The sequence below is a fragment of the Triturus cristatus genome, chromosome 4_1 (genome assembly GCF_964204655.1).
Source record: "Triturus cristatus chromosome 4_1, aTriCri1.1, whole genome shotgun sequence".
Lineage (NCBI taxonomy): Eukaryota > Metazoa > Chordata > Amphibia > Caudata > Salamandridae > Triturus > Triturus cristatus.
This window is the reverse complement of record NC_140585.1, coordinates 817,325,760-817,336,791: the sequence shown is the minus strand read 5'-3', so window position 1 is coordinate 817,336,791 and position 11,032 is coordinate 817,325,760. Positions and strand designations below refer to the sequence as shown.

Genomic DNA, 11,032 nt, shown 5'->3' with positions numbered 1-11,032 from the left:
GCTTGTTATGTAGCATTAAAGTAAAAAATTGCATATGTGGAGACATTTACCAACCAGCCACATTTTAGATGCCATGGCACTACGTACAGAGCGTTCTCCAGTTTAGGAGACATCCACTTCTGCAGCTCTCATAACACATTTAACACAACTGCTTCACGTGGATGAGGAAAGTCATCTAATGGTTTCTGCACCGTCCCGAGAAACATTTTCGACAGACGCTATTTTATGACCTAGGTGCTGCTTGGTGCAAACAGGATTACCATAACATTTTAGAAAGATTTATTCTAGATGTGGTAAAATGTGACAAGAATATTTGTGCGTGTTTGCTGTGTCGCAATGTGGTATATTCTATTTTATTCTGCTGTGCTTTTGTACTTCAATATTGAATTGTGACGGTATTGTGTTGTACTCCGGTTGTGGTGCGTTCTGTTTTCATTTTTTTGTTCTGTTGTGCCCTGTTATTGTTTAATTGTGGTGTTATGTTTCTTGGTGTATGTTATTGTGTCATATTCTTGCTAAGAGGGGACCCTGTGCAAGGCCATGAGGTTTCTTAATCTCGCCTCCAGGGTGCTGGAAGAGCACAGCACCTGATTCGTGGTGTTCCTCTAATTTGATCTGCCACCAGAGGGACCCTTTTAGCAGATCTTCAACATTGTTCTGGCAGAAACTCTGCCCGACTTCAACCTGATCTTGAGAGGGCACCGCCAAATTAACACATCAATCACTTTATCCCCAGACTGGTCGGTGCCACCATATCAACGCACAAAACACTAAACTTATTATTCCCAGTCTGGCCTTTTAGGATCCTGCACCTAATCCTTCATTGAGAAAGGAACGAGCACCTTATTTTAGCATTGTTTGTCCAGATAAGTGAATTAATGCCTCACTTCCTAATATGGTACATGTATGTGACATTATGCTGGTGATTGAGATAAAGTTGTCTTGGACAGGCTCCAGCATTCAACGCTTTTTATAGGCTTTTATCCTTTTATTATTTGTCTGATCATGTACATTGAAAATATTTTAATTATTCTATCAATGAAGAATTACTACTTACTATTGATATATATTCTTTTGTTTACTTCGGGCATGTCAACAAATGCTGCTACATTTCCAGCCAAAAGCAGCATATGCTTTTAAAGTGTGCATGGGTGGGCCTATGAAAATCAGGGTGCATTCATGTAAAGTCATCTCATACCAGTCCTATTCCATGTACCGTAATACAAGTTGATTATGTCTTAAAACCAGTACTGTCTAAGGGCACCCTAATAAAGCTTGGGCATCTGACTGGTTAAGTCTAGATCACCCAAGAAACACAGAGCAAGCGCAGGGTTTGTACTACCCATATGCCGATCTGTAGAGGTGGGTTTAAATTAAAGGTTTTCATTTCAATGCCAGCTATGCACTGCATCCCAGACAAAAGAACTTGCAAAGCCTACATGTCTGGCATTTAACTCAAAATACGTCAGACCATTTGGCTTTACCAGTATTTGTTTATACTTTTTCAGTCTTTCTAAGTGCTCAGAAAAGTATGCTCGGTGCATATCAATCTAAATGTATTATATGCTTTGTTGCGCACTCTCTGACTTTTATAGGAGTTTTCCTTATTTAAAAGTAGATGTCTTGCCTGTCAAGTTAAATACTATTTTCCTCTACACAACAAAAAATAAATTATTTTGTAAGCATACTACTGATACCACCATTGTTATTTTATAATTAGATGTGTATCCAGGTTCCATATTAGGTAGCACTATTTTAGGTACCAAACTAACTGGCTCGAGAGGGCTCGGTGTTGTGTTCCAGAGCACTTAACATAGGGTTCACGAGCAGCTGAGGATGTTGGCAAGGGAGGTCAGAGATAGCACCTAGATGCAGAACCAGGATGAAACTGACTATACACAGCAAATAGAGACTGGGGTCAAACAATTGAATAGTAAAAGTGCTGAACTTGCCTCGCCTTCGCGCAACCGCACCTTCTCTACAAACACTTCCGGTGAGAGCCCGCATCGCGTGGCTTCCGCTGAGGAAGCGTCAGTGCGTCCTTCTTTGATGCATTCACGGAAGAGCAACTGAATTCTAAAGAGCAGTCGAAACATGACACGCAGGAGAGACGATTGTTTATATGTACTGTAATAATGAATCTAACTTGAGAAAATATATGAGATACAGTGTTGAGAAAAACTGCAAGTAGGTCGTCGTGGGGTGGGGGCAACACCTCAGTATAATAAACCTCGAAGCTGTAATGTGTGAGCACAGCCACGTTGCCTTTCTCATGTAATACTGTGATAAAAAGATTAGGATCCGTTTCAGGCAAGGATTTTATTAAGCTAATTCTCCATCTAATCTGCCTATAAAGCATTAAAGACACGAGGGGAGACCACAGTATTCACTGAAAATAAAAACAACTTAACCTGCCAGCGGAAGTGCAGCGGTCTGTGGTTTTCCTGAAAGTTATGTGTAGCCTGTTCCGTAGCTGGTGCGAACAGCAGAGGTCTGATTTCCTTTATTCCCACTAGTGAACCATGCAGCTAGAAGTGTGGCCTTTTCCTGAGACCTGAGTCATTCACAGGATCGTAAACTTAAGTCTGGATGTTAAGAAGGTGAGGTGAACCCTGTGCAGCACAATAAGTGATGGACAGAATTTTAAAGAGATTTACGCCGAAACATGTAGACAGTGGGCTGTCTCAGAATAGAAGGTGCGTTGATCTTGAGGGGATTTGGATTATAAAGAGTGTGACCTAGTTCTGAACCACGGTCATTGTATGCAGTAAACCCTTCCAAATACCAGCATACAAAGGATTACAGCAGTCCAATATGCACCAACAATTGTCCCAGAAATTGTAGCAATGCACCTCTATGGCAACTAAGAACCATTCCTTCAAAACAGCTTCAGACAGTAGCTTAAATGTACAGCTGAACTGAGGCTTCATAGTCAGAAGGAGTCAAAGAAGGCATGAAGAGCTGAATGATGCTGCAATCAGTAAATTTCAGGTAAGGATAGCAGGCGTTTCATTCAACAAGCTGCCATTCCGAGGCGAACAGTAAGATCTTTCTCTTAACATCATTCGGATGAAGCTAAGTTACTTCCATCCAGTGTCTAACTTGTAGTTAAATAGATTGGAGTAATGTCAGATATAATATTACCTGACAGTTTTTGAAGCGCAGTCTGGGGCGAAGAAGCATCCATGAAATGGCTATGCATGGACATTGAACACATCTTGGTGGGGGCAACAAATTTCACGTGTCCACCATCCAACCAGAATGCAGTCCACCAATGGCCACAAAACTACTAATTCCTTCAAAGAATGGAAACAGTGTTCTTTCCACCTCGACACCGATTTTAAGTGATTTAAACAAACCAGGTAATCCAGGGTGTCAAAGCAGTGAGGCAAATCAATTTGTATGTTAATGGCAGCTCGTTTAGTCCATATACCAAGATCTCCATCAAAATATTTTGCAGCTCTTCTAGGGCCAGCTCTGTCCTTTTCTCAACACCAAAGCCAAATTGTAAATCAGTCAAATGCATTGTTAGATCCAGATGGCCATTAAACTGCAATACCACCATTCCTTCCAAGAATGTACCTGGGAATGTGACAGCCTTTTCCGGCTAATAAGAAAACAATCTAACAGGTTTCAGTGATGCCTGCGTCAGCATAGAGCGAATATAGCCTTTGTTGAGGACAGAGGGGACTGCACAGTCCTAAACAATGTATTTACTAAGTAAATAAAGGGAGAAGTCAATGGTGGGAAAGTGTCCTTGATAACATTTCTTTTAAGCACAATTATTATTGATTGTCATTTAAAAAACCAGAAGAATGGGTTCTACAATGGTGTGACATTTGGCTACATACATATCAGATATGAAGGGAAAGACAAAAAGAAAAAAAGGTCTGCAGCCACCGTGATGCAACATCTGTCCATTTCCCTGCACACCCCAAGCCTCAATCTTCTCCTGTCACCAGGTAATGCAAATAATGCCAATGCATTTGTGGGGTCCATGTCACCTTTTTCATAAGCGCACTGGCGTATCAGGATCCAACCACCGACAATGAATAAAGACTTACACTTCCTGGCAGGTGTGTATTGTCCATCACCTACCTTCAAGTGCATTAGCTGTCTAGAGGGACATTCCGAGTGCATGGACCCTTCAAGAAGAAAGATCTTCAATGTTGGAGCGTGATCTTGAGTGCTCATGGCCCCTCCATACCTTCGGCAGACTCAGTACTATACATTCATCAGGAGCCCATGTGCGGAGGTCCCCCATCCAGTCAGTAATTCTGAACCAGATGTTGAGTTCAACTTCTTGGCATTTCTCCCTTTTGCAAACAGAAATACCAAATAAAACAATCTCCATTCTTTGGCATGTAAGAGGGCACAGCAAGCACACCTTGGGTCGGAGAAGGTTCATCTGACTGGTTAGGATGCAACATCTACCTACTACGCGAATCCAAAAGGCAGTAAACTTTGGCACATCCAGCACAGTTTTCTCAGATCCACACCTACATCATGTTCCCGAGGGCATCATATATATTTTACCGAGTTGGTAAGATGTTATATACATGCAGTGACGGTAATTACATTTAATTATTTTAAACTGTTCTTTGAGGGTCACCAACACAGGATGAGGCATTCCTAAGCCCCAGTCCTCATTCGTGATAACCTTGACTTCCAACCACTGGCAGTAGTTATTGGCCAGAGAAGGGCTTGGAATTGTAAACATTACCCAGTTTGACAAGGTGGTTCATCCTCTCATCAGAGCCCAGAATTTTTAATGCCAGCATTACTCCATGTGTGCCAGGCGGTAATGATAGACAATTTCAAGGTAAGCCGCAGTCATCAGAGATGAGAAGCCATCTATAAAACTGAGGCTGACGCCGCAAAGGGATCGAAGGCAAGAAGGCCAAGGTTGCTTTGTCTTTTTGAGGCTGCTCTTCCAACAGTGATGTCCTATCATCATCAATCTTGGGGTGCGGGTGAGGACACAGGAGAGAGTGTTGTCCAGTATCGCTGCATATAAAGTTACAGGCCACTTATTGTTCACAACGAACATCTACTCTGTTGAATCGCCATCACTACAATCTGCAGCTGTGCCGCTAAATATTACAATTTCACGTTGAGGGCACTCAGAGGGCCTTTTTCTAGAAGAATCCGGAGTTTATCCACAGACTCCCTTCAACTCGAAATAGGCTCATTCAAGTATAATTCTGCCAACACCACCTGCGGGGCACCCCAAGACACAACACTATAGCCTTCGCTGTCCAAAGTTCACAATGTCCTGCCTTTCCAATATCCCAACCAGCCAAGAAAGCAGCTACCATTTGTATGCAGACAACTCCCAGATCCACTGTGAGCTAGAAAATACACCTGGAAAGCCTCTGCTTAAATGGTTAGAAAACAGAGATTGTGCTCATGGGCCTTCTCAATCTAGCCCCGTTGTCTTCCTCCTGGCCTCATTCACTAGGACATGCCACACACCTGGTAGAAAACTTCACAACACTCAGAGTGCTTTTCAACAGCACACAATGTATGCATTATCTTACTTAACACATTGTGAACTGAATCGCTGCTTCAAGCCAGGGTCACTGCGATTTTGTGATCACAGTGTTGTCCGCATAAATATGGGTTTGCCACACAATCCATTATTTGCTATATATTCTGCAGATTTTAACAAAAAAAAGTGTCTAGCTCAAAGGGATCAAAAGTGACTAAAAACGAGATGACACATGCTGCATTTCTAATGCTTATTTTGAATTTGGGAGTCAAGCTGGTACTACCGAGTTGAACCCTTTCCCAAACAGTGGTAACGTGTAAAAATGACAAAATAATGAGGTTACAGTCACAATCACAAAATGTGTCACATTACACAGCCATTTCTTGCCGCGTGCTTTACTCAACACCTTGCCACAGAGTTTGGGCCTCGACCTGCTGCATTTTTCCAGTGGCCCTGCTTAATGCTCATATTTTTGTTAGATAAAGAAAACTAGGCTTATAAAAGTCTGCCATTGGCCGCCGTATCAGCCACGGTGATCTCAGTTTGCTCCATTCTACGACGTACACTATAGAAAAATGCAGCCCTGGCTGTATACAGTCTAGTGCGTTCGCGGCCTCAGCCTTCTGCAGGGTTTGGATATTAGAGGTGCCGCATTTCATAAGAGCAGCTCAACGAGGCCTTGGTAGCCAAGAACGAACAACATTACGGTACAAAACCACAGCAGTGCACAGAATACTCGTAATTAACTCTAAATGGAATCTATGCCGTTTTTACGCGCTGTAAATAAGAGGTGTTACTATTAACAGGTGCAGGGCACTCATCTACCGACTGCGAAGCATGGAGGGCAGAGTCATTCGGGTTGAAACTCGTTCATTGCCGCTCAGTGTATTAGCAGCAGCAAGTATCCAACCCCCTCAGCTATCCTGCCAGGGCCAGTCCGAACAAATACATCATCACTGTGGGAACAAGTGGGGGTGGCCAGAAGGCTAGGCGGGTGCGCAGTAGGGTGTCTGTAAAGACCAACAGCCCCGAGAGCCTAATACTATATTTTTACAAAGAGCGACCCCGGGCGGAAATGTTTAAGCATTGTTGAGCTTGAGATGAACAAGCAACTAAAACGAAGAAAATACGCTAAAGCTATTGACCGAAATCATCTTATTATTTTTGTATAATATTTTGGCTGAGAATATTGAAATTCAAATGAACACAAAAGTCGAGGTCAATGTACATTTCATTACAAAATGTATACCAATGATGAGTTAATCAATGCACAGTATACAATAACAGACTCGTTAAAGAGAGGAAAGTGAATAGACACTCTACACAATTTACAACGAACATCCGACGCAACAGGACTGATTGCCATATCCAGAGCATCCAAATACGTCTGTGTCTTGGCATTTGATGCTGTGCATCTCTAAATAATGCATTTGAGGTGATATCGGTGGATATTCCTAGGCATCTGCAGTTAAACCTCGGCATATAAAGCCACGTCTGGGTCTTTCCTCACGTGCTGGTGACGTAAGTCCGGAATGTCACTTCTCCTGAGGTGGATGACGTCTTGGAGGAAACTCTATCATTTGTAGAATGCATGTGTTGGTAAAGAAACTTTCCTTCATGATTTTTTCAAAAACAATAATACCATTTTGAAATGTGAAATCTTACGTGTTTGCTACATTGTGCATCGGAGCTCTGCCTTCTTAGGGCCCCATTACGATGGCGGCACCGTAACGGAAAACGGGACCGCCCGCCAGAGGTACGACGGTCCCGCGAGGCCAATTAGGATGCGACCGCCATCCTGGCCGTCGCATCCCGCGTCTTCAACATGACGGCGGACGGTGCTGTAAGCAGCACCCGCAGCAATGTTGAATTGGCATGTAGAGCATTGACATGCACAACGTGACAGGCACCGCGCGGTGCCTGCCACCTAGTGTGTGGCAATGAAGGGGAGTACCATAGGTACCCCCAAGTGCAGCCACCCACCCCCCACACTACCCCGGGCCCGCATAGGGCCCCCAAAGTGAGTTACCTTATGCCTTTCCATGGACTCTGCCATGAAAAGGTATACCCATCACAAGCATCCTAATAAGGATGGCACCCCCACCATATTGTGGGCCTTTTCCGCCCGGCCAGCAATTGTGGCGATTGCCGACTGGTGGAAAATTGGCGGCCGGACTTTCCACCTGCCGCACTACCCCCCATACCACAGTAATATGGCAGGGGTAAATTGTGATGTGATGGCGTGCTGATTACCACCGCCCACCACCGCCGGCCGGCACGCCATCATAATGACCCCCTAAGTGAGCAAAGTAATGCATTTAGGTAAAGTCACTAACAATGTGCCTTTGCTAGTCCCTAGGTCCCTAACTTATGCACACTGAAATAAATGGTAAGAAAAGGTACGCCACTGACCTGCCACTCTTCTCACATGCGTAAATCATCCCCAGGCACCTGTGCGCTGAGTAAGAAAAGACAGAACAAAGGAGAGAGTATGGAAACCAGCTGAAGGTAGATAAAGAGGAGGTAGGGTGAGAAACCTGGTTGTAGGAAAGCAAATTGGGGAAACTAGAGGGGGAATACAGCAAGAAAAATGAGAAAACAGAAAGGGAAAGGGGCATGGATGAAAAAAGCAAGGCTGCGAGTATTACTCAGTACAAGACTTGAGGGGAAAAAGAGAAGTGAGTAAGGAAAAGGCCGGGAGAGAAAGGGGGTAAGGAAGATTGGAGATATTACTGTTAGAGAGCAGGTGACGAGGGATTGTGAGAAAGGGTGAGCAGGCAGAAGAAAACAGTAGTTAGGGGGAACAGCAACTGCAAAAAATGGGAGTATAGGAAGAAAAAAGTGTTGCAAAATGCACCATTTTCGCAGTTAAAAAAAAAAAATAGTAGCGAACCCCTCAAACCCACTTTGTAGTGGTAAGCTCTCTATCACTCTCTAGCGTGTGTGGGCTACTATGACAAAAAATGACATGGCTTCTTTTGCTTCTCAGTCAGGCACTGACTAAGTAAGATACATGTCTAAAGAATAGTTATGAACATGGTCTGATTTTCCTGACCCCGGTCCTTATTAACTGGGAAATTACATTTATTGTTTCAACGGAAGATAAAACTGAGCGACGGTTAATACCGGTTAATATTTGCTGAGTCACTCACTTTATTATGGTTTGGCGCTTCTGCTTGAAACCACATTTTCGACACGACACCTTTTGCTTCTCTAGTTGTGGTTAAACAAATGCTACTTTTAGATGGCTCTATTGCTGGCTGACTTCCATCGTGCTTGAGCGGAAGAGTGCTATAGTTTTTTTTTTAACCTTGCTTTAAAATGGTCTTTCAGTGACAGCGTAATTCACTTGTGCTCCCAGTGTACTTCTGTAAACCATCCTGTAACTTTCTCTTGCTTTCATTAGCTCAGTTATTTTAAATTGTGGCGGATGGCTGATGTGCATTGTCAGGTACCTGCATTGCCAGGTACCTGGTGAACTGGTCCTGTGTGTCCAGACTGGGGTTTAATGATTTATGTGGCGCTGTCCTGGAGGGCCAGTGCTGGAGTTTCCTGCGTCTGCTGCCATGGAAGCCTCTAGCTTGCTAGCCTGATGAGGTGGTGGGGTGGGGCTCTTGGGCCGAGCACATTTTTAATTTGTGGAGGTCGACTTCCAGAAGTGAAGCGTGAAAGCGTGATGGGGTGCTGGGCTGCATTTACTGTGTCACTGCAGGGGCAGTGGATGATTGGAGCTGACTTCCTCCTGCTTCTCCTTCACCTGCAGGTGGATGAAGTTTGTGAAAGTTGCCTGTGACTCTTAGCAGTGAATCATCTGGCTTGCGAGTCGATGAAGAAATTAGTTAGCTGCAAGAATTAATATGAATTGCAGGAAGCATTGATAATTGACATTTGAATGCACCTTGTGGCCGTGGGCTCCCCCCAGAACTACATCTTTCTAATGGTCGCTTGAACGTCAATAACCTTGGGGTTCTCTCATGGTGTGTCTGAGGCTGTCTCAGGGGGGGACTGCTTCTTTTGTCCTTCCAAGGTCAGACCCTTGATTGCCCATCGCAGGCCACCCCGGTCTCACTGCAGAGGTATGCCACCAGTGGACCTTGCCTTCCTTGGTGGAGTGGGTGGATGCCCGGTCTGACCCAGGCCTGAAAGTCCCAGGGTGCCTGGCTGTGTGCTGCGTTTGCCTGTATGTGGTGTCCCATGGCTGCTTGCATACACATCTTTGGGCGCCCACTTCTTTGGCTGGGGCTGGGAAGGTCCCCTGCCTGCCTGCAGGTGCTGGTTTCCATGCTGGCCCCATGGACTTTTCTTCGCCATGACCCCCATGTGGGACTAAATATCAAAATAAATATCGACTACAAAAATATCGGCTCCAATACCTTAACAGGTAAGTACAAAAATATTGAATCAAAAATATCGAAGTTAAAAATATAGATATAACAAATATCAATTAAAAAATATAAATACAATAAAATAATATATGTTAAATATATCAATTATTAATATAATCTTCAACACAATTAATTAAATGTGATATATATTTTAACTAAATATAAAAAATACCCTTAATTAAAAAAAATACAAACATAATAATTGATACATATACATATATCAACTTTAAAATAATTTATTAACTATTATCTTTATTTAAATTTTAAACTTTTAAATTATATAACAATAAAATATATAAATATATCAATAATTTAAAATAAAAAATAACCATTCTATAATTAATTAAAACATTTAACTATTAAAAAAATTAAAACATACATTTCGTAATACAATAAATAGAACAGTAGGGAAAATGTTGGATAGCGGAATAATTAAATTTACTATTCCAACTCCAGTGAGTGCAACAGTAGGGAAAGTATTGGATAGCGGAGGGGTAAAAATTACTATTCCCACTCCAGTGAATGCAAAAGTAGGGAAAGTATTGGATAGCGGAGGGAAAAAAATTACTATTCCCACTCCAAACAGTGCAATGGTAGGGAAAACTTTGGATAATGGAGGGGTAAAAATTACCATTCCCACTCCAGTGAGTGCAAGAGCAGGGAACGTGTTGGATAGCGGAGGGGTAAAAGTTACTATTCCCACTCCAGTGAGTGCAACAGTAGCTAAAGTTTTGGATAGCGGAGGGATAAAATTTACTATTCCCACTCCAGTGAGTGCAGCAGTAAGGAAAGTATTGGATAGCAGAGGGGTAAAAATTACTATTCTCACTCCAGTAAGTGCAACAGTAGGGAAAGTATTGGATAGCGGAGAGGTAAAAATTACTATTCCCACTCTAGTGAGTGCAACAGTAGGGGAAGTGTTGGATAGCGGAGAGGTAAAAATTACTATTCCCACTCCAATGAGTGCAACAGTAGGGAAAATGCTAGATAGCTGAGGGGTAAAATTACTATTACCACTCCAGTGAGTGCAACAGTAGGGAAAGTGTTGGATAGCAGAGATTTTTTTTTACTAATAACATTTAAACAATAGAAGAAAAATAATCTTAAAAATAAATAAACAATATTTAAAAAAATATCCAATTAAATATATGAAACA

The 11,032-nt window shown here is 42.7% G+C and overlaps 1 pseudogene; it reads left to right on the top strand.

Annotated features, from left to right (window-relative positions):
* The first annotated feature begins 9,282 nt into the window (after positions 1-9,282).
* LOC146855625 (5.8S ribosomal RNA) lies at positions 9,283-9,435 on the top strand (annotated as a pseudogene).
* Positions 9,436-11,032: the final 1,597 nt, after the last annotated feature.